General features: G+C 43.7%; 1 protein-coding gene across 11 annotated transcripts in view; it reads left to right on the top strand.

The window, feature by feature from the left end:
* Positions 1–21,089, top strand: part of SLC16A7 (solute carrier family 16 member 7) — a 323,799-nt gene that overhangs the window by 105,267 nt on the left and 197,443 nt on the right. Inside the window, exon 3 of one of the 11 annotated variants that reach the window (XM_033959548.1) lies at positions 11,649–11,736. The exons of the other annotated variants lie outside the window; for them this stretch is intronic. The gene's annotated coding sequence lies outside the window, so the exon portion shown is untranslated. The remainder of the gene's footprint in view (positions 1–11,648; positions 11,737–21,089) is intronic. 11 annotated transcript variants of the gene reach the window in all.

Here is a 21,089-nt window from a genome sequence, read left to right on the forward strand (position 1 = left end):
ACCTTGCTAGATGTCAAATACAGCACAAGGTAACTTCACATGGACTTAGCTGTGCAGGAAATGTGAATCTCCTCATACACCCACCATATAGTGCAAAAATGTGCAAAGGTCTGTTTTTTTCTTTCGATCACTACATAGCCTAATGCCACACAAGCAGCGCTGTTACAAACATATTCTGTAGGTCAATGCTAAGGATAACAAAGTTTCCTTCCTTGGACCAGAAGGAGATAAACCACTGGAAGAGATCCCAAAACAACACCCAAAGACCCACTCAGTGTGTGAATCAGTTGAGTGGAGTGGACTAACGGGGGGGTGGAAATGGGCCCGGAGTTTGCTCAGCAGAATTTCCCAGACCACCTCTTCCTCTCAACACATTGACACGCTGCCACCATCACCACTAGGAACACCTCACTGGGTAGGCCAGCTATGCTATAAACTTTATAAAACACATTATTATATTTTCTTATAAAGCACATATTTTAACTGACCTCTCTGACATCCTCAGCCTTTCCATTCACAAAAATAGAAGGAAGAAAAGTTCCCATTTCCTGCTGTCTCATGTCCCCGGCCTATACAATATTTTTTTTCTGCAGACCCTTCAAAAGTCTGACCAAATCCTCGTTTCACTTGCATTATAAAGTACTGAGGATGCCATCTCTCCCCAATCCCAGGTCCTAAAGTCTAAGACAGTAGCGCAAACTAATGCTGCCAGATACAGGAAAAAAAAATTTTGATTCGATTCAGCCCTATTGAATTGGTTTTTCAATTCGATTTTCCTGCCCAGTTGGGTGATTTTTTTCAAAACTCCTGGTGGGTTTTATAGCTTTTTCACCCCCTTTGGCTTCTCCTAACCACACTGGCGCTGTGGTGTAAATAAAATAAAGAAACAAAAAGGACTTTTCCTCTTTCTGTTAAATCCTAGCTCACGTTTGCAGTCCAACACCAGCTCTGGCAGGATACACATTTCAAATCTGACATGTTATAATCACAAAACAGAAAATAAAATTAATTTTTCTACCTTTTGTTGTCTGGTTATATTTCAAATCTTGTTGGTCCAAGGCTCTGGTTTTCTTCTGATAACTTGCTTGCCAGGGTCTCCTTCTTTCTGCATGCTAACCATCCATCTGCCAACTCTGTCCTCCCTTTCCATTTCCCTTCCCTTCCCAGGAAGTCTGGTATCTTTCCTTTTTTTCATCTCCCTCCACAGATCCACCTTTTCTTAACTACCCTTTCATCCGGCATCTCTCCCTCCTTCCCCACCATCCCAGAGTCCACCATCTCTCCCTTTCTTTTCCTAATTACCCTCCTATCCAGTATCTCTATCCCTCCTCCACACCATCCCTTGTGTCCAATTTCTCTCCCTTTCTGTTCCTTCCCTCCCTAAATCCCATGGTCCATCATCTCTCTCCCTCTCCTCTATTTTCAGACTCATTATTTCTTCCCCCCCCAAAGTTTGGCATATGCATGTCTCTTTGAACACCCCCTTCCCTCCGTGTACTTCTAAATCATGGTCCCCCCCCCAAAGGCCTGTCCCCCCTTAAAGGTCTGCCTGTCCCACCTTGAAGGCCTGCACCCCCCTTGAAGGCCTGTCCCTTCCCCTTGTAGGCCTGTCCCCCCCTTGAAGGCCTGCCTGCCTGTCCCCCCCTTGAAGGTCTGCACCCCCCGAAGGCCTGCACCCCCCCGAAGGCCTGTCCCCCACTTGAAGGCCTGTCCCACCCCCTTGTAGCTTCTCCCCCCCCCCTTGTAGGCCTGTCCCCCCTTGAAGGCCTGCCTGCCTGCCTTTCCCCCCTTGAAGGCCTGTCCCCCCTTGAAGGCCTGTCCCCCCTTGAAGGCCTGCACCCCCTTGAAGGCCTGCACCACCCCCCTCGAAGGCCTGCACTCCCTTGAAGGTCTGCACCCCCCCCCCCGAAGGCCTGTCCCCCACTTGAAGGCTTGTACCACCCCCTTGTAGCTTCTCCCCCCCTTGTAGGCCTGTCCCCCCCTTGAAGGCCTGCCTGCCTGCCTTTCCCCCCCTTGAAGGACTGCACCCCCCCCCGAAGGCCTGCACTCCCTTGGAGGTCTGCACCCCCCCCGAAGGCCTGTCCCCCCTTGAAGGCCTGCCTGCCTGCCTGCCTGTCACCCCCTCCCCCTTGAAAGCCTGCTTGCCTGCCCGCCCGCCCCACCCTGAAGGCCTGATGCCCCGACCCACCCCGAAGGACCGCTCGCCCCCCTGGCCTCTCCGCACCACCTATGAAGCAGCTGCAGAAGGATCGCGAAGTCAGCGTCAGCATCCCTGCGCTGCTTCCTGCGCCACGGTCCCGCCCCTCCTCTGACGTCAGAGGAGGGGCGGGATCGCGGCGCAGGAAACAGCGCAGGGATGCTGACGCTGACTTCGCGATCCTGCTGCGGGCTGCTTCACAGGTGGTGCAGGAAGGTCAGTGGGGCGAGCGGTCCTTCGGGGGTGGCGGGGGACTGAACGGCAAGGCCGGGAACACCCCCTTAGGGCTGGCACCCGGGGCGGCCCGCCCCCCCCCCTAGGTACGCCACTGCAGGTACGAGGGGGCACTCAGAGAAACTGAAGGGAGATAGGTTCAAATCAAATGCAAGGAAGTTTTTCTTCACCCAAAGGGTCGTGGACAAATGGAATGCGCTCCCGGAGGAAGTGATCCGGCAGAGTACAGTACAGGGATTCAAACAGGGATTGGACAGATTCCTGAGGGAAAAGGGGATCGTGGGGTACTGAGGGAGGTGCTGGGGTGTTGCATAAGTATAGACAGCTCACCAGGTCGTGCAGGTGCAAGGCCGGAGGGTTAGGACTTCGATGAGAAACCTAGGGGGCAAGGGGGCCCCTTCTGGTGATTAAGGCAGGTCATGACCTGTTGGGCCGCCGCGGGGGCGGACTGCTGGGCGGGATGGACCTCTGGTCTGACCCGGCAGAGGCACTGCTTATGTTCTTATGCTCCCTTTTTTTCAGTCTTTCAATGGAGAGAGAGAGCTAGTCCCCTTAATGCTCCATTGTTTCTTGTCCCCCCCCCACCCCTCAAAAACAATATTGGCAAAGGATATTGGGCTCTATTGGCGGTTTTAGCAACATAGACATATATCCTATTATATAAATGGAGCAATAATTTTATGTTTGTATGTATGTCTCTGAATTAGATGTTGAAAGTGGCCCTAAGGATTTTGGTGAATGGTTTTCAAGTGTGAGAAGGTGATTTAGCTAGGTCTGGAGTTCGCCAAAACTCATTTGAGGGGTCAAACGAGGGCTTTTCACAATGTATTGCCGCTGGGGAAAGCAGAAAGGCAGTGTTTCAGTAACTACCACTCTTACCTCCTCCTGAAGCCCATTGGTAACACATTCCTAAGGAAGCTTAACCAGCCAATAGGCTGAAGGGAGATGCAGGACTGACGGTTGCTATGGCATGGTCTCTGTGGCTAATGTTCCTGCCTCCATCTGCAGCTCATTGGTCAAGACATTCATAAAGATGCTTAGTCAGCCAATAGGCTGCAAGGAAAAGCAGGACTAACAGCAGACAACACAGAAGAGCTGCAGTGTGATAAAAGACTGAGAAGGTAAGAGAGGCTGAGAAAAACATATTGGAATGTAAAAGGGAGAACAGAGCTGAAGTAAAAGCAAGATTGTAGCTCTATAGCAGTGGTCTCAAACTCACAGCCCGGGAACTGCATTCGGCCTGCCAGGTACTATTTTGAGACCCTCGGTATATTACCATTGTTCTGAAACGTTGCCCGCCTCATTGCTGTAACTTCATGTAAACGCTTTCCTGCATCTGTACGCGATTGTGAGGTGGAAAGGACAATCGCGTACAGACGCAGGAAAGCGCTTGCGTGAGGCTACAGCAGTGAGGCGGGCAACGTTCCAGAATATAAAGGAAACCATTGGAGGCAGTGCAGCTTGTGCGTGTGTACGTAATCTCGTGAACTCTCGCAAAATTCAGCACCTCTCCTGACGGTGACTGCTTGATGTAAGATAGGGGTTGTGTCTGGAGGAGGTGAGAGCTAAAGGCGGTTGCGAACGTGACCACCGGACACTTAAGGCACAAGTTGGATATTGACTCTCACCTCTACAAAAAATGATGGAGGACTGTACCAAAATCTTGTCTCTTGCAGTTGATACTTTAGAATCTAAATCATAATTTTGTGTGAGGTAAAACTCTTTATAGTTTATAAATCTTTCCTTAATTGCTTCTGATAATTTCAGCTATACACAGCTAAAAGCAGTGTAACATGCAGAAAGTGAAAAACTATCTAAGCTTCACTTTCTGCATGTTGCACTGCTTTCAGCTGTGTATAGCTGAAATTATCAGAAGTAATTAAGGAAAGATTTATAAACTATAACGAGTTTTACCTCGTGCAGACTTGTCTGTCATTTCTTTAACAAGACATTAACTATTTTTTTTGCGGCCCTCCAAGTACCTACAAATCCAAAATGTGGCCCTGCTAAAGGCTTGAGTTTGAGATCACTTCTCTACTGTTTCCACCTTCCCCTGCAGGCCATTAGTCAACTATAAACAAACCAACAACATTGAAAACTATAACACCACAGTCAAATAGTTACACAAAACAACCTGAACATTAACCTCATCATAATCACTCACTCCACTTTTCTGAGTGAAGCGAGGTCTTCCAGGTATTGTTTGTAAAATGACAATGACTAACACACACATGTATGTACCGGCATATAAAAGTACATGTTTTGAAATATCAGCCCCTACATGTTTATGTTGTGTTGTGTCTATTGATATTTTTAGATATTGATGCTTGTGAAATACAGCTCTGTTCAAATGTAAACAGTGCATACATGTCTGTTCCTGAATGTATTTTAGAACAAACTCTAGGTCAACCACTTGAGAAATTCCAACCTGGTCATCTGAATTCTGCTCTATAAATCCTTTCTAAATGCCACTATATCTTGCATGGAAGGAGTGTATAAACCCTAAGATATATAAAACGGATGTAGAGTATTTCACTAACAATAATGAGAAACAATCTAGAGCAGCAGTTCTCAAGCATGTCTTGGATAGCCTTAGATTAGTGTTTTTCAACCTTTTTACACCTATGGACTGGCAGAAATAAAAGAATTATTCTGTGGACTGGCACCGGTCCGTGGAACACTGTCGTGGGCCAGAACACTGTCGTGGCCAGACCCCGCCCATCTCTACCCAATCTCCACCCCAAACCCTGCCCCCATAATAGTACTAATTGCACCTTGCACATCCCATGCCTCATCTGGAAGCCTTCCCTCTGACGTTGCAACGTCAGAGAGAAGGCTTCCAGTTCAGGCGCAGGATGCCCGTAGAAGCCACTACCCGTGGCTTTGTATACTGAAACAGTGAGGAAAAGGGAGCTGGCTCGAATATAACGCCGCAACGATCGCACCGTGGACCGGCGGTTGAAGAACACTGTTTTGGGCCTGATGCACGTGCTGGTCCTGTGGATCGGCAGGAAATTTCTGTGGACCAGCACTGGTCCATGGACCGGTGGTTGAAGAACACTGCCTTAGATAGTCAGATTTTTCAGGATATTCACAATGAATATAAATGAGAGAAAGAGAGAGTGCATACTAATCTACCACATGAATATTCATTCTAGCTAATTTTCTGCCAGCGGCAGTCAGTGTTTTTATAAAATAACCAGTGCCGGTCCATGTTTATGTCCCAATATTCAGTGCTGGTTTAAGTCTGGACAATTGCATTGAATATCAGTGGCAGACCAGAACCTTGCAGGTCCTAGCTGATATTCAACCTTAATCCACATAAGAGAGTTATGTAGACCCCGACTGAATATTGGCTTGGATTTGCATAACATTGAAAAGGGTTTTCAGTCCCTCCAAAAGGGGCAGGAAAAAACTCACTTGCTTCTTCCCCTAGCAGCTGTCTCAATAAAATGGCTGCTGCAACCTCTCACAGCAGCCATTTTGTGGAGGCAGCCACTAGAGGCAGAAGCGAGTAATGTTTGCTCCTGTCCCTATTGCCCCTACTGCACCTCCAGGGATTTTACCTAGGCCCGGGGACATATTTTAAATGGTAAGGATTAGGAGGGGGCTCTTTTTCTTAGCAAGGGGAAGGGGTGTTGTTCTTAGTAGTGGGAAGGATGGAAAAAAACAAACTAAAACCATGTTGGCTGGTACCTACAGTTATGCAACTGCCAGTAACATAATAACATAGTAGATGATGGCAGATAAAGAACCAAATGCTCCATCCAGTCTGCCCAACCTGATTCAGTCTAAAAAATATATATATTTTTTCTTCTTAGCTATTTCTGGGCAAGAATCCAAAGCTCTGCCCGGTACTATGCTTAGGTTCCAACTACTGAAGTCTCCTTCAAAGCTTACTCCTAACCATCTCCACCATCCCAGCCAATTGATGCCCTCACCAGTCCATCCTCAACCAAATGGCTATATACAGACACAGACCGTGCAAGTCTGCCCAGTACTGGCCTTAGTTCTTCACTATTTACTATTATTTTCTGACTAGTTTTTAAGCCCGTTACATTACCAAGTGCTAGAATAGATATGTGTGTGTGTCTTTCTTTCTTTCTCTCTCTCTCCTTGGCTGCTTTCTATCTGTCTGTCTTTCTTTTGCCTGCTCCCACTGTCCAGTAGTACCCCTTCTCCTTTCCCTGCTCCCCCTGTCCAGCATCCGCTAGTCCGGGCAGCCTCGGGACTTTTACTAGGCGGCCCACCTTACATTATTGAAGTGGGCCGGCCTAGCAAATGTCCCGTGGCTGCTGTGTTTGCTGGTCGGGGGGTGAGAAGAGGAGTCCCGGCAGCACAGGAGTCAAATCACCGCTAAAATCACCGTTGCAAGCCGCCCCATGCGCCACAAGCCATCCCACATGCCTCCAATCGAATTTGGCATGGAGGCACACATCACGGCGGCAGGGAACACGGCCTCCTAAGTGCGCATGCGCGCTTAGGGTTTTATTATAGAGGATTCTAGATCCTTTGTGTTCATCCTACGTTTTTTTAACTCCGTCACCGTTTTCCTCTCCACCACCTCTCTTAGGAGCGCATTTCAGACATCCACCACCCTCTCCATAAAGAAGAATTTCCTTGCATTGCTCTTGAGTCTACCACCCCTCAACCTCAAATTATGTCCTCTGGTTTTACCATTTTACTTTCTGTGAAAAAGATTTTGTTCTACGTTAATACCTTTTAAGTACTTGAATGTCTGAATCATATCCCTTCTGTCACTCCTTTCCTCTAGGGCAGGGGTGTCAAAATCCCTCCTCAAGGGCCACAATCTAGTCGGGTTTTCAGGATTTCCCTAATGAATATGCATGAGATCTATTTGCATGCACTGCTTTCATTGTATGCTAATAGATTTCATGCATATTCATTGGGGAAATCCTGAAAACCCGACTGGATTGCGGCCCTTGAGGAGGGACTTTTACACCCCTGCTCTAGGGTATACATATTCAAGGCTTCCAGTTTTTCTTCATACATCTTTTGGCACAAACCTCCTATCATTTTCGTCGCCCTCCTCTGGCCCGCTTCAAGTCTTCTTATGTCCTTCGCTAGATTCAGTCTCCAAAATTGAACACAATACTCCAAGTGGGGCCTCACCAATGACCTGTACAGGGGCATCAACACCTTCTTCTTTCTACTGGCTACGCCTCTCTTTATATAGCCCAGCATCCTTCTGGCAGCAGCCACTGCCTTGTCACACTGTTTTTTCACCTTTAGATCTTCGGACACTATCACCCCAAGGTCCCTCTCCCTGTCCGTGCATATCAGCCTCTCACCTCCCTGTATATATGGTTCCTTCCAATTATTAATCCCCAAATGCATTACTCTGCATTTCTTTGCATTGAATTTTAGTTGTCAGATATTAGACCATTCCTCTAACTTTTGTAGATCCTTTTTCATGTTTTCCACTCCCTCCTCGGTGTCTACTTTATTTCAGATCTTGGTATCATCCGCAAAAAGGCAGACCTGAGAAAATTTAGGACTGCTTTTGGGCAGTTCTAAATTTGCTAAGTTAGCTATGTGGGTTCCAGCATTGAATATTTCCAGCACCCTCATAACTGTAGGCTTCTCCCGAACTCAGCCCCCTGTACCACCCCTGACTTCTACACATGGCCTATCAGAGATCATATTCAGCAGCACTGCCCTGAAGTGCCACTGAATATCAGCAGTTAGGCTGTAACAAGTGATTTAAGCAGGCAGGAACCTCTTCTGTCCACATATATTGCCTTGCATTTTGAGCAGATTCTGGGTATCCTGAAAATCTGGCTAGTGGGATGCTTCCTAGGGCAGGTTTCAGAGTCATTGATCTAGAACTTAATCTTTGTTGGATGTAACTGCTTAAACCTGATTGCACTAACTACCACCCGATTGCTAACCTCTCTTTCATTGCTAAACTGACTGAAAAAATTGTCTTTAACCAAATTTCTTCTTTTCTAGAAAAAAATAGTTATCTTCACCCTTATCAAACAAGCTTCTGACCACACCATTCAACTAAACTATCTCTGATAGGGTTAACAACCACCATTCTCTACTTCCTAGGCCACTGCAAATCTGCCCTTTTGGTATCTCTAGATCTTACTGCTGCCTTTGACACAATAGACTGCTCTCTACTTCTTCAAAGACTCCAATCTTTTGGCATCTCTGGAAATGCTTTAAACTGGTTTTTCTCTTACTTTGAAAACAGATCTTACCAAGTGCAATGTAAGAATTCCAAATCAAATACATTTCCTCAAAACTATGGAATTCTGCAGGGCTCTTATCTCCAACTCTTTTTAATCTCTTTCTGGCACTGCTGTTGATCCTCTCCCAATCTATCAGTTTCACAACTTATGCTTACGCCGGTGACACTCAATTCTTACACCCTTTGAACCCTGATAATTCAAGCGAGATCCGAGATTTAAATTGCAAACTTGATCAAATCAGTCTTTGGCGGAGCCAAAACATGCTTGCTCTGAATGTAGAAAAAACCAAAGGCATTTTGTTCCCTTGCTCTGACAAGGAAAATCTTATGACACCCATTTGCATCAAAAACTCCCCAATCCAAATGGACTCTAGAATAAAACTACTGGGAGTTACTCTCAACAATAAACTTTCCTACCATGATCAAATTTGCACTATTGTCAAAAAATCCTTCTTTAAACTCAAAATGATACGCTCAATTTCTATGCTTTTAGACCCTTCCTCTCTTAACATACTTATTCACTCTCTTGTTATCTCCCAACTTGACTACTGCAATTCTCTATATCAAGGTTCGACAAAAAAAGCTACAGACCCTGCAAAACATGGCCATAAAACTTATTTACAAAAAGCTCCAAAAAGCTCTCTGGCTACCTATATCCCATCAGATCACCTACAAATTGCTTCTTCTCACCTTCAAACTAGACTCACAAACTCTCCCGCTTCATTGATAAACTTATTACTCCCTACTTCTCTCAAAGAACACTAAAATCCAACTGTCAAAATCTTGTTATACCCCCATTCGTGAAATTTTCTATGATCATAACCATAAATCTATCTTCTCTGTCATGGCCCCGACTTTATGGAATGCAATGCCCAACTCAGACTTGAATCTTCTTTAGTGGTATTCAAATCTAAACTAAAAACTTTTTTATTTCAAGATGCTTACAATGCAGGTTAACCATCTCAATCCATCAGACAAAGAGATTCCCTCACCTACTGTACTCTCCCTCCCCGACATTCTTTTCTAAAGCAAGTTTTTATTGTAATTTTACCTCCCTCTCCCAACTTCCTTCCTGGACTTTTGTCAGTCATGTCTGTCTGTCTCCCCTTCTCAATGTTTTTAGATTATATTTTATTCTTTTACTTTATTAACCTACTGTAAACCATCTAGATACTTGGGATAGATGGTATAATAAGAAATTAATAAACTTGGAAATTTGGAGTAGTAAGATAGCACAGGTTAAAAATAATCTGAAGGAAATTTGCTCAGGTAGTGTAACTAAGCTGTCTAATTGCAGTGTTGGAAAATGAACTGCTGTTATGGCTTTCAAGAGCTGAATTATTTCTATATAGGCTTCTAGAAGTGGCATCAGCTGGTTACAAAGCTCCAGGAGGGAATTCTTTCAGGGAAAATCTGTTCAAATATTTTTTTTTCTCAGGGTTTTAGGAGTGCTGGCAAAGTGAGATGTGTTGCATATGGTGAGTTGTTATTATTGTTAGCATTAGCATTTGTATAGTGCTACCAGGCATATGCAGCACTTTACGGACACAAATGATTGATTTGTTAGAATTTGTCGGAGTGGAGGTTAATGATGTGGGCTGAGAACCTAGGGAGCTGGGTCGATTCCCACAGCAACCCTGGGTAAGTCATTTAACCCTACATTGCCCCATGTAGGAAAACTTAGATTTTGAGCCCACTAGGGAAAAAGAAAAGTACTTGCCTATAATGTAAACCATTTTGATAGTACCACACAAAGGCAGTGTATCAAATCCTGCTACCTTTTATCCATTGCAATTCTTTACAATCTAGACAAGACATAAAATAGGAAATAAATAATAGGCTTTGTATTATGACAGCAAAGTGCCTACTCCTCAGAAAAGAATCATTAAACATTGGATAAAGCTGTAAGAAGTTAGTACTATATCTCAAAATAATCTACAAATGAAAAGTAGAGCCAGAAGAGGCTGAGAATGAGTAGTGATGGATGGATGGATTGAGGGGCAGTGGAACACTTGTTTGGGGGTGACCAAGCTCTGCCTCCAACTCAGGCATCCCCTCTTCTCATCCCTACCAGTCCACATCTCTCCCTATACAGGAGAGCTGACCAGGTTGGCTCTACTGAGTATGATAGCGTTGACCTCCCTTGCACCGAGATTGTTGAGACAGACAGTGACTGCCAGGGAGAGTTCAGGCCAGCTGCAGGTCACTAAAGTCTGCTGTTAGAGCTCATAAGTCCTCAGGAGCCAGGACACTACATCTTCCAGAAAGGCAGAGAACTAGCAGGAAGCTGTCAAGTGACCAGTCACAGCTGCAGAGGAAGCTTTCTCCCTTCCCCCTATTTAGAGCAGGGAGGGTTGATTTGGAGCCTGTTAAAACGAGACAGCTGAGACCCAGAGGGGGGAAGGAGCAGAGAAGCTGGGAACGTGAACCTGCAAGGCAGCACAACTCGACTCCCCAGCTGAATGCTGAAGAGCTGGGACGAGACTGTGATATGGTGGACATGTCAGAGGTGTCTGAACCCACCAGAGAGAGACAGTCAGAGAGTTGGGAACCCATGGACACTGATATGCCAAGTACTCCTAGTGAGAGGTTGGAAGCCATGGACACCAGCTAAGAGGTTGGAAGTGTTATCATACTTTGTTGATGCTTACCTGTTTTTGTGAAATTTTGGGATGAAGTTTATTTTGTGGGCAGAATTGTCTCACTTCCCAGAGCTAGGCTCTGAGGTATTCTCTCACACTGTTTGGTACTTTAAACTGCTGGGACATTTGCAAACTACATTTCTGCTTGCTCTCCTCTCCTCACAGCTGGAATCTAATTAACTACTGATAAGCTACTGCAGGAAACCTCAGCCATGGAGGAGCTCTGTTATGTATAGTTCCTAGCTATAGTCAGCCTGTGCCAGAGTTTCAGCTTAAGCAGTATACTTTTTGATTTTGGAAAAGTTTTATTTTCATGTAACCAGAGCATTGTGAATTTTTCTTTACTACTCCTCCATAGAAAGAGAGCACTGCTGAACCTACCTTTATCCTTTAAGGCTGGTGAAGAGGACTGAGTCGCAGAGACTGAAGTCCAGCCATAATTCTGGGTTTGTATTCTTTGTTTTTGATTTTTGTTATAAAATTCAGTGTAGTGTTTGTGAAGCCAGTGTGACCAGGTTGGCCCTGTTTTGCATATTTTGGTTTCTAAACAAATGTACTGGAAAATATCACAACTTACTGACAACATCAGAGCAACCTGACTCAGGGTCAGGAATAAAAGGTTACCTTTATTTTTGACTTTCCTGGGTGTGTGTGATTTCCTTGCTTGCTTTTACTGTGATCATTTTACCTGTTGGTTTCCACCCTAGGCCGGTGCCTAGGGAGCCTGAAGGATTCCCTAGTTGGAGGGAACGCGCTGGGAGCAATAGCAGTTGCTGTGAACCCGGCTCACTGCATGGTTCAGGAGCCCAAGTTTTTGACATATCATAGACTCATGCAGGGAAGGGAGGTTAGTGCTAGGAGCTGGGAAGGCTACCCTGTAGTGAAACAATGTCCAGACAAATGATGAAGTAGCTAGAGGCTGAGAATGAAGATATTTAATTAGTGAATCAAAATCTAAGGCTGAAGGTTTGGAACTGACTGAAGCACAACAAAGAGATCCACACCAATACGCCGATGCTCAAAACCAAAAGTGGCACCAGAAAAGGCCATGGGGCTCATAATCGAAAGAGAAAAACGTCCAAAAACTGGCATAAGTCGGCATTTGGACGATCATAAATGAAAGATGTCCAAGTGCTGATAATCAAACTGGGTTATGGACGTATTTCTAAACGACCTAGGCCTTCATAGTGCCGCTGAATGACCATAGCTAAATGGGGCGTGTCAGGAGGAGTGTCGAGGGTGGGATTTGGGCAGGCTTAGACTTAATCGTACTGCATGTATAACCGAATGTTATACAGCACAGGATCGACGAAACTTGGACGTTGTGACTTAGACCATTTAAAACATGGTCTAAATCACAAAAATCCACCTAAAGTCACCAGATAAGCACTGCAAACACATAATACAGACCCCCACACACTACCCCAGTGATCACTGACTCCCCCTCCCCCCCACCATAAAATTTGTAATCACACCTGTAAAATTCAGCCTCCAGAACATCATCACCTGGCAGCCTGGCATAGGAAAGCCTAGTCGTCCTGCACAGAGGCAGCTTAAGTCGTCTTGGGGGTGGGTTAGGGACCCATGGAGAGGAGCCCCACTGTAATCACTGCATTGTTACTGAAACATGTGCACTCCCCTATACACTCCCAAAACCCTTTTGTACTGGCATATAAGTGGCTCCTGCAGCCATAAGGGCTTATTAGGGTGGTAGGTAAGTGAGTCTAGGGGATTCTGGAGGTGGTTTGGGGGGGCTCACCGTGATTTATAAGGGAGATGTAGTGAGATGATGACATGGCACCCTTTTTGTGAAGTTCACAGCATGTAAGGTGCCATGTCTGGGTGTTCAGTCAATCACTTTGCAGACCCCTCCCACGTCCAACAGGGCTTGTTCTAGGCGTTTTTGAGTTGGACAAAAAGTTGGCTGAAAATGTGGTATAAAGATGGACGATTTAGCGACTTGGACGATCAGATTGGCAGGACGTATACTTAGACGATTTTCAAAAGGGAAAAAAATTTGGACATATATTTTGAAAATGTGTCCTAAGCTATTTTTTTACTTCGGACGACTTGGACGAAAACGGACTTAGACGTTTTTTTCGATTATGCCCCTCTATGGGAATAGCGCAGAAAAAAAAATTATAGCATGCAAAATGTGTGCTTTAAATGTGCATTGGGAGGAACATGCCTGGCACATGCACAAAAGAATTTTGTTGTAAGCACTCCTCTTGTGTGCAAACCAGAAAGCGAAATGCATAATGACATTGTTCCTTACTGTAAAACATAAGCTTCTCAAAAAAAAAAATTTACTCGATAGGCTTATGTTTAAGTGCAGAAAACAGGTGCAAATGTGTGCTTTCACTTTTGGGTTTGCTCTGACTTATATACATTTGTGTCTCACTACCAATACTTAGGGGCTTGCATGATTTTTAAAGAATCATGGGAAATCCTCACTTAAAACATTAAAATGCCTTCTCCAAGCTGGCTTTATTTTATTTAATGGTAAGGCAACCTTGTTTTGTGCACTGTTCTATGACCATTAGGAAATGACCTCATTAATATCCGTTTGCCTACACTTGCATACTAATTTTTTGTGAGCATGTGGTCTCTCGTGCTAAAAACCTCTGAGCATTCTACGCTCACTAACATGGGTGCTAGTCCAGCACTAATTGTCTCTAGCTCCTGCATTTGGTTTTGAGAATTGGCCCATAAATGTGGATGAGATAGATTTACAGGCACTGCCACAAATACATTTGTTTCATGCTTATTTGTTATGGGCATCCTGAAAACCAAATTGACTTGTCATTCATGGACCAGAGTTGCCTATCCCTGTCAGATATACAGTATAGAGGAATTGCAGCCCAAAGATTAAATAACACACATGGTTGGGCACCAGTACCAGCCACCTATTTATAGCAAGATTGATTTCTTAAAATGTACAATCCATCCAATCAAATTTATTGGCTGGCAGTCAAATTGTTCCTACAGGATTTTCTGATCATAGTATGGTTGTCTTTCATTTTATGTTATCCTTCATACGCTATCACAATTGCTTCTGGCACTTTAACACTCACCTGTTATCCACATTTTATGAACAGGCAAAACAAAACACATTTTGTGTTCTTTAAAGAAATGATTGCATGTGGGCAAAATTGAAATTAAATTATTTTGGTAGCAGTGTACAAAACAGGTAACAGCTTAAATCAAAGCATCAGGGAGTTGGAGGAAGGAATAGATGAAATTATAAAACTCTCTTGAAAATATGTACAGTGTCGAGCTATAAGAAGTAACTGTTAATGATTCTATTAGTTAGGTTCAGGGCATACTACTGTGAATTTTGGGGCTGAATGAGATGGATGCTCCTGCTGAATTACACAGGCCAACAAACAAAAAAATTCTTGTTGTCAGAGAACCGACGAGAGGGAATTCTACTCTGGACCTAATCCTCAATGGGCTAAGAGGACCTGCAAAGTAAGTGGAAGTAGTGGGACCATTGGGAAACAGCGATCACAATATGATCAAGTTCAAAGTTGAAGTAAGAATATCGAAGGGGAAAAGAATCACAGCAACAACTTTTAACTTCAAGAAAGGAAACTACAAAGCGATGAGAGTATGGTAAGAAAAAAACTTAGGAACAGCTCAAAGAAATCGCAGACTGTAGAGCAAGCCTGGTCATTATTCAAGGACACGGTGAGCGAAGTGAAAAATCTGTATATTCCCAGATTTAGAAACGGATGCTAAAAGAACCGAACAAAAGACTAGGGGTGGATAACTAAAGAAGTGAAAAAAGCGATAGGAGACAAGAAACATTCATTCCGGAAATGGAAAAAGGTCAAAACCGGGGAGAACTGGAAAGAGCACAGGAAGCATCAAAAAGAATGTCACCGCATGGTTAGAAGAGCAAAAAGAGAATATGAAGAGAGGCTAGCCAGGGAAGCACGAAATTTCAAACCGTTCTTCAGATATGTTAAAAGGAAGCAGCCGGCAAGGGAGGAGGTGGGACCGCTGGATGGAGATAGGAAAGGATTGTTGAAGAAGGAAAAAGAAGTGGCGGATAGACTAAACATGTTCTTTTCGTCAGTATTTACAAAAGAGGACACATCCAACGTGCCAGAACTTGAAAAAATCTTCACAGGAGATCAAGCAGAAAAATTAACATCAATGGAGGTAAGCCTCGAAGACATACATAAGCAGATAGATTAAAAACTGACAAATCTCCGGGCCAGGACAAAATCCACCTTAGGGTATTGAAAGAACTAAAGGAGGAAATAGCGGAACTTCTACAGCAGGTTTGTAACCTATTCCTGAAAACAGGCATGATCCCGGAGAATTGGAAGATAGCTAATGTTACGCTCATCTTTAAAAAAGGATCGAGAGGTGATCCGGGAACTACAGACTGGTAAATCTGACTTCGGTTCCAGGGAAGATGGCGGAAGCGCTGATAAAAGACAGCATCGATGAGCACCTAGAAAGAAATAAACTGATGAAAACAAGCCAACATCGCTTCTGCAAGGGAAGATCATGCCTAACGAACTTATTGCACTTCTTCGAAGGAATTAACAAACGAATGGACAAAGGGGACCCCATAAACATTGTATACTTAGATTTCCAAAAAGCCTTTGACAAGATACCCAATGAACGCCTACTATGGAAACTGAAAAACCATAGGGTGGAAGGAGATGTACATAGATGGATCAAAAATTGGTTGGCGGGTAGGAAGCAAAGGGTAAGAGTGAAGGGCCACTACTCTGACTGGAGGAGGGTCACGAGTGGTGTTCTGCAGGGGTCGGTACTCAGACCGCTGCTGTTCAATGTATTTATAAATGATCTAGAAACAGGGGCAAAGTGTGAAGTAATAAAATTTGCAGACGACGCCAAACTATGTAGTGGAGTTGGGACTAAAGAGGACTGTGAGGATTTACAAAGGGAGTGGGCGACGAGATGGCAGATGAAGTTTAATGTAGAGAAATGTAAAGGCTTGAAAGTAGGAAACAGAAACCCGAAGTACAGCTATACGATGGGAGGGCTGGTAATGAGTGAAAGTACCCTAGTAAAGGACTTGGGGATAATAGTGGACAAGACAATGAAGCCGTCGGCACAATGCGCAGTGGCCTCTAAGAAGGTGAATAGAATGCTGGGTATTATCAAGAAAAGTATTACAACCAGAACGAAAGAATGGTGTGCCCGCAATGGTGTGCCCGCATCTGGAGTACTGCGTCCAATATTGGTTGCTGTACCTTAAGAAGGATATGGCGATACTTGAGATGGTACAGAAAAGAGAGACGCTGAAAGATTAGAGAAACTGGGGCTCTTTCCCTGGAAAAGCTGACGCTTAGAGGGGCATGATAGAGACTTACAAGATCATGAAGGGCATAGAGAAAGTGGAGATTGACAGGTTCTTCAAACTTTCGAAAACTACAAGAACAAGAGGGCATTTGGAAAAATTAAGAGGGGACAGATTCAGAACCAATGCTAGGAAGTTTTTCACCCAAAGGGTGGTGGACACCTGGAATGCGCTTCCAGAGGGTGTGATAGGACAGAGTACAGTATCGGGGTTCAAGAGGGGATTAGATGATTTCCTGAAGGAAAAAGGGATATAAGGGTATAGATAGAGGATTACTATACAAGTCCTGGACCTGATGGGCCACCGCGTGAGCAGACTGCTGGGCATGATGGACCTCTGGTTTGACCCATCAGGAACTGTCATAAACTGAAGAGATCCAAAGGTTCACTACATGTTTCCACCTGGAGTTCTATGCTACAATGTTGTAAATGCCTCTTGTAACTCCTGAAGTTATCTTCAAAAGAGGTAAGAGGAATTTAACTTTCTCACCCTTATGGAGCATTAGGCTTTTAATGTAGCTTTGAATGTATGCTTACAGCAAGCCTCTGCATTTGCAAAGAACTAGTAATCTAGTTGAGATAGGAGTAGGGATTGCACTAAAATTCAGAAAACCTCTGTTTTGAAGTATTCTATGTTGGATCTTGGCTTTCTCATCACAAGGAAAGATTGTTATTGATTGTAAGTAGCTCTTCATGGATAGGTGATTATTAATTTCTACTCCTAAGATTCAAGATTGTAGTTCTAATGTAAAGTCTATGTTGTCTACTGTAATCCTTGGAGTATAGCATGGGTCAAGTAAGAGTCCTAGCCAAAGGAATTTGGTTTTGTTCTTATTTAGTTTGAGTCGGTGGGTTGAGGTCCAGTTTACTATGATGTGACACATTTTTTGACAGTGGTGAATGTGTTGGCTAATGCAGCCCTTACAGGTTGCATGATCGTTATGTCGTCTGCGTAGATGAAATGTTTAATTCATGCAAAATCTAGGTTGGATTCCAAGAATTGCATTAGAAGGTTGAACACTGAGGTTGAAAATGTGTATCCTTGGGAGACCCTGCTGTGAGGGTGCCAGCTGTCAGAAAGTTCACCATTCTTATGTTTAGCATAGTGCCAAGTGGTTAGGAAGTCTTGGAACCAGGAGTGGACTGAGCCACTGAATCCAAAATCACTGAAGATCGCGGTCATTTGATCAAAGTCTACTAGGTCAAATGCACTGCTTAGGTTGAATTGGAATAAGATTGCGCTGTGACCCTTGTTTAGTAGTTCCTGTATGTTATCAGTGCTGCACCCACCGTCTCGGTAATGTGATTTTTCCTGAATCTCGATTGTAAGCAGCATTCAAGTTGTTCTGTGACATATCCGTCCATCATTTTGATAAATAGGGGGATGGTGGCTGATAATTGGTTACATCAGAAGAGCTGAGTTTTGATAACATATATGATTGGCTCTACACAAACAAGCTTTCTCTCAACATCGAGAAATCCTGTGGTCTCCTTCTTCCAATTAAAACTTCTGAATCTCTATTAGGAACTATCTCTATTAAATCTATTCCACTTCCCATGGAAAGTAAAATTAAACTTTTAGGTGTTATTATTGATAGAGATCTTACTTACCATGATCATGTCAGTTCAATCGTTAAAGTCTGCTTCTTCAAAATGCGCATTATTCGATCCCTACTTTCTATCTTGGACACTGACTCTATTACTGTATTGACTCATTCTTTAGTAATCTCCCACCTAGATTATTGTAACTCCCTTCTCAATGGCCTTCCCCAAAAAGAATTACGTCGCCTTCAATTACTACAAAATACTGCAATAAAACTTATTTATAAAAAAGCCAATTTGACCATGTTACTCCACTCTTAAAAGAAGCTCACTGGCTCCCTATCACCCACCGTATCACCTATAAAATCATCTTACTCTGCTTTAAAATTAAACAATCTCATCAACCTTCATTCCTTGACAAACTCCTGATACCTCAATGCTCCTCCCGCACTCTAAGATCCTCTGATCAAAAACTTCTTTTCATCCCCCCTCTAAAAGATTTCTATTATACTCGTAAAACAAATTTTGCTGTAACTGCCCCTACATTATGGAACTCCTTGCCACAATACCTCCGCGACGAACAACAACTTGTTAAATTTAAATCTTGTCTAAAGACTTTCTTATTTCATGACGCTTTTAACCTAACCTAGATTTTCTACTATCTATCTTCTCTCTCTTCTCTTTTATTTCTATTTTCTCTCCTCTTGCAAGCAATTACTACTACAATATGCCCTCACCTTCACGTTTTTTCCCTACCCATTCTTCCCTTTTCTTCTTATTAAATGTAACTTTTTCCCCTCCTCCCTTACTATCCTCACAGTCAAGTCTGTCTGGTTTTTGTCATTTATGTCCCACTTAAATATTTTATCCATTCTTCCCTTTTTACTCCCTCTTTTAAATTATATTGTTAACCGGCCAGATATTTGTTTTATGGTCGGGATATTAAAAACTAATAAACTTGGAAACTTGGAAACGGCCATTAAGATAATTTTCCTGATTGGGGAAAAGGCTAGTTTTTAGGTGATAGATCAGCTATTGGATTATTTTTTCTATGGTTGTTGGGGTGGCTGCTGTGATCAAGTAATGTGGGCAGATGTCAAGGGTGAAGTATACTTTGGAATATTTTAGGAGAAGCCGTTTTGTGGCTTTGAATTTTATTTCATCAAAATCATTCCAAGATCTGTCTACTGGTATTTCCATATATACTAGTTGAGCACTTAAAATATTTTATAAGTTAACCTTGAAACTCACTAAGCGTGCATATATAAGGGACAGTGCCTAGGGGTAGGTGGATCCCAAGTTTACGCATGCAACTTACAGAATACTAAGAGCTCTCGTATCTGGTATTCACATGGCATAAGTGACGGCACCGTTTAGAGAATTGTGCCTCTGGCAAAGGTAGGCACTGGAAAGGTAGGCCAGGGTTTTCAAGGCCTACATTTCCAGCACTCTTTGATCTAATCTGATCTTCTATTTGTGTGTCGCACATACCTATGTAGGCTCAAGGCAACTTACAGAGAGAAGAAGGTAGAAAGAGAGCAGAGCAGGGATAGGGATAGGGAGGAAGGGGAAAGGGAAAGTGTCTAACTAACAGAAAGGGTATAGAAAGAGATGAGCATAAACATGGGTGAAACATAGGCAGGGCATAGGCGGGCTCCATACTTAAACCATGTTGTTTATATAATGCTATAAGTTGCAAGCTCAAATGCAACATTTGTATGCTAACAATTACACCTGTCTTTTAGATGGGGTAAATGACAGCACCTAAAATGTTGGTGTGCAAAGCCAATGTATGTGTTATTCTGTAATGGTATCTGGATGCCCACAATGCACGTGGAATTGAAACACCCCAAATTAAGTTGACAATTATAGAATCAACTCCTGTATGTGTATTTCCATTTTACAAGGGTGTTACATATATCTTAAAAAATGTCCCTATCAGTGTTTACACTTGCTCCAAGGCAGATGTAAGTATGAGCTACCTGCTCTTTTGGATCTGTGATCTCCACTAGTGCTGCCCGATTCAGGAAAAAAAAATTCGATTCAATTCACCCTATTGAATTGGTTATTCGATTCGATTCGTTTTTCCTGCACAATTGAGTGGTGTGTTTTTTTTTGTTTTTTTTTCAGACATCCTGGTGGGTTTATTTTATAACCTCTTCACCCCTTTTTCCTTCTCCTAACCACACTGGCGCTGTGGTGTAAACAAAATAAACAAACAAAAATACTTTTCCTCTCTCTCTGTTAAATCCTAGCTCATGTTTGCAGTCTAACACCACCAGCTCTGACAGGATACACGTTTTAAATCTGACATATTGTAATCACAAAACAGAAAATGAAATTAGTTTTTCTACCTTTTCATTATTCAAATCTTGTTGATCCCAGGCTCTGGTTGTCTTCTGATAACTTGCTTGCCAGGATCTTCTTCTTTCTCTGTGCTAACCATCCATCTGCCATCCCTGTCCACCCCTTCCATTTCCCTTCCCTCCCCAGGAGGTCTGGCATGTTTCCTTTTTTTCGTTTCCCTCCACAGATCCACCTTTTCTTAACTACCCTTTCATCCAGCATCTATCCCTCCTTCTCCACCACCCCAGGGTCCATCATCTCTCCCTTTCTGTAACTTTCATCCCTAAATCCCATTGTCCATCATCTCTCTCCCTCTCCTCTATTTTCAGACCCATTATTTCTTCCCCCCCAAAGTCCGGCATATGCACGTCTCTTTGAACCCCTCCCTCCCTCCCTCCGTGTACTGAAGGCCTGTCCCCCTTAAAGGTCTGCATCCCACCCCTGAAGGCCTGTCCCCCCCTTGAAGGCCTGCTTCCCCCCCGAAGGCCTGCCTGCCTGTCCCCTCCCTTGAAGGCCTGCACCTTCCCCTGAAGACCTGTCCCCCCCTTGAAGGCCTGTCCCCCCTTGA

The sequence above is a fragment of the Geotrypetes seraphini genome, chromosome 9, assembly GCF_902459505.1.
Source record: "Geotrypetes seraphini chromosome 9, aGeoSer1.1, whole genome shotgun sequence".
Classification (NCBI taxonomy): Eukaryota; Metazoa; Chordata; class Amphibia; order Gymnophiona; family Dermophiidae; genus Geotrypetes; species Geotrypetes seraphini.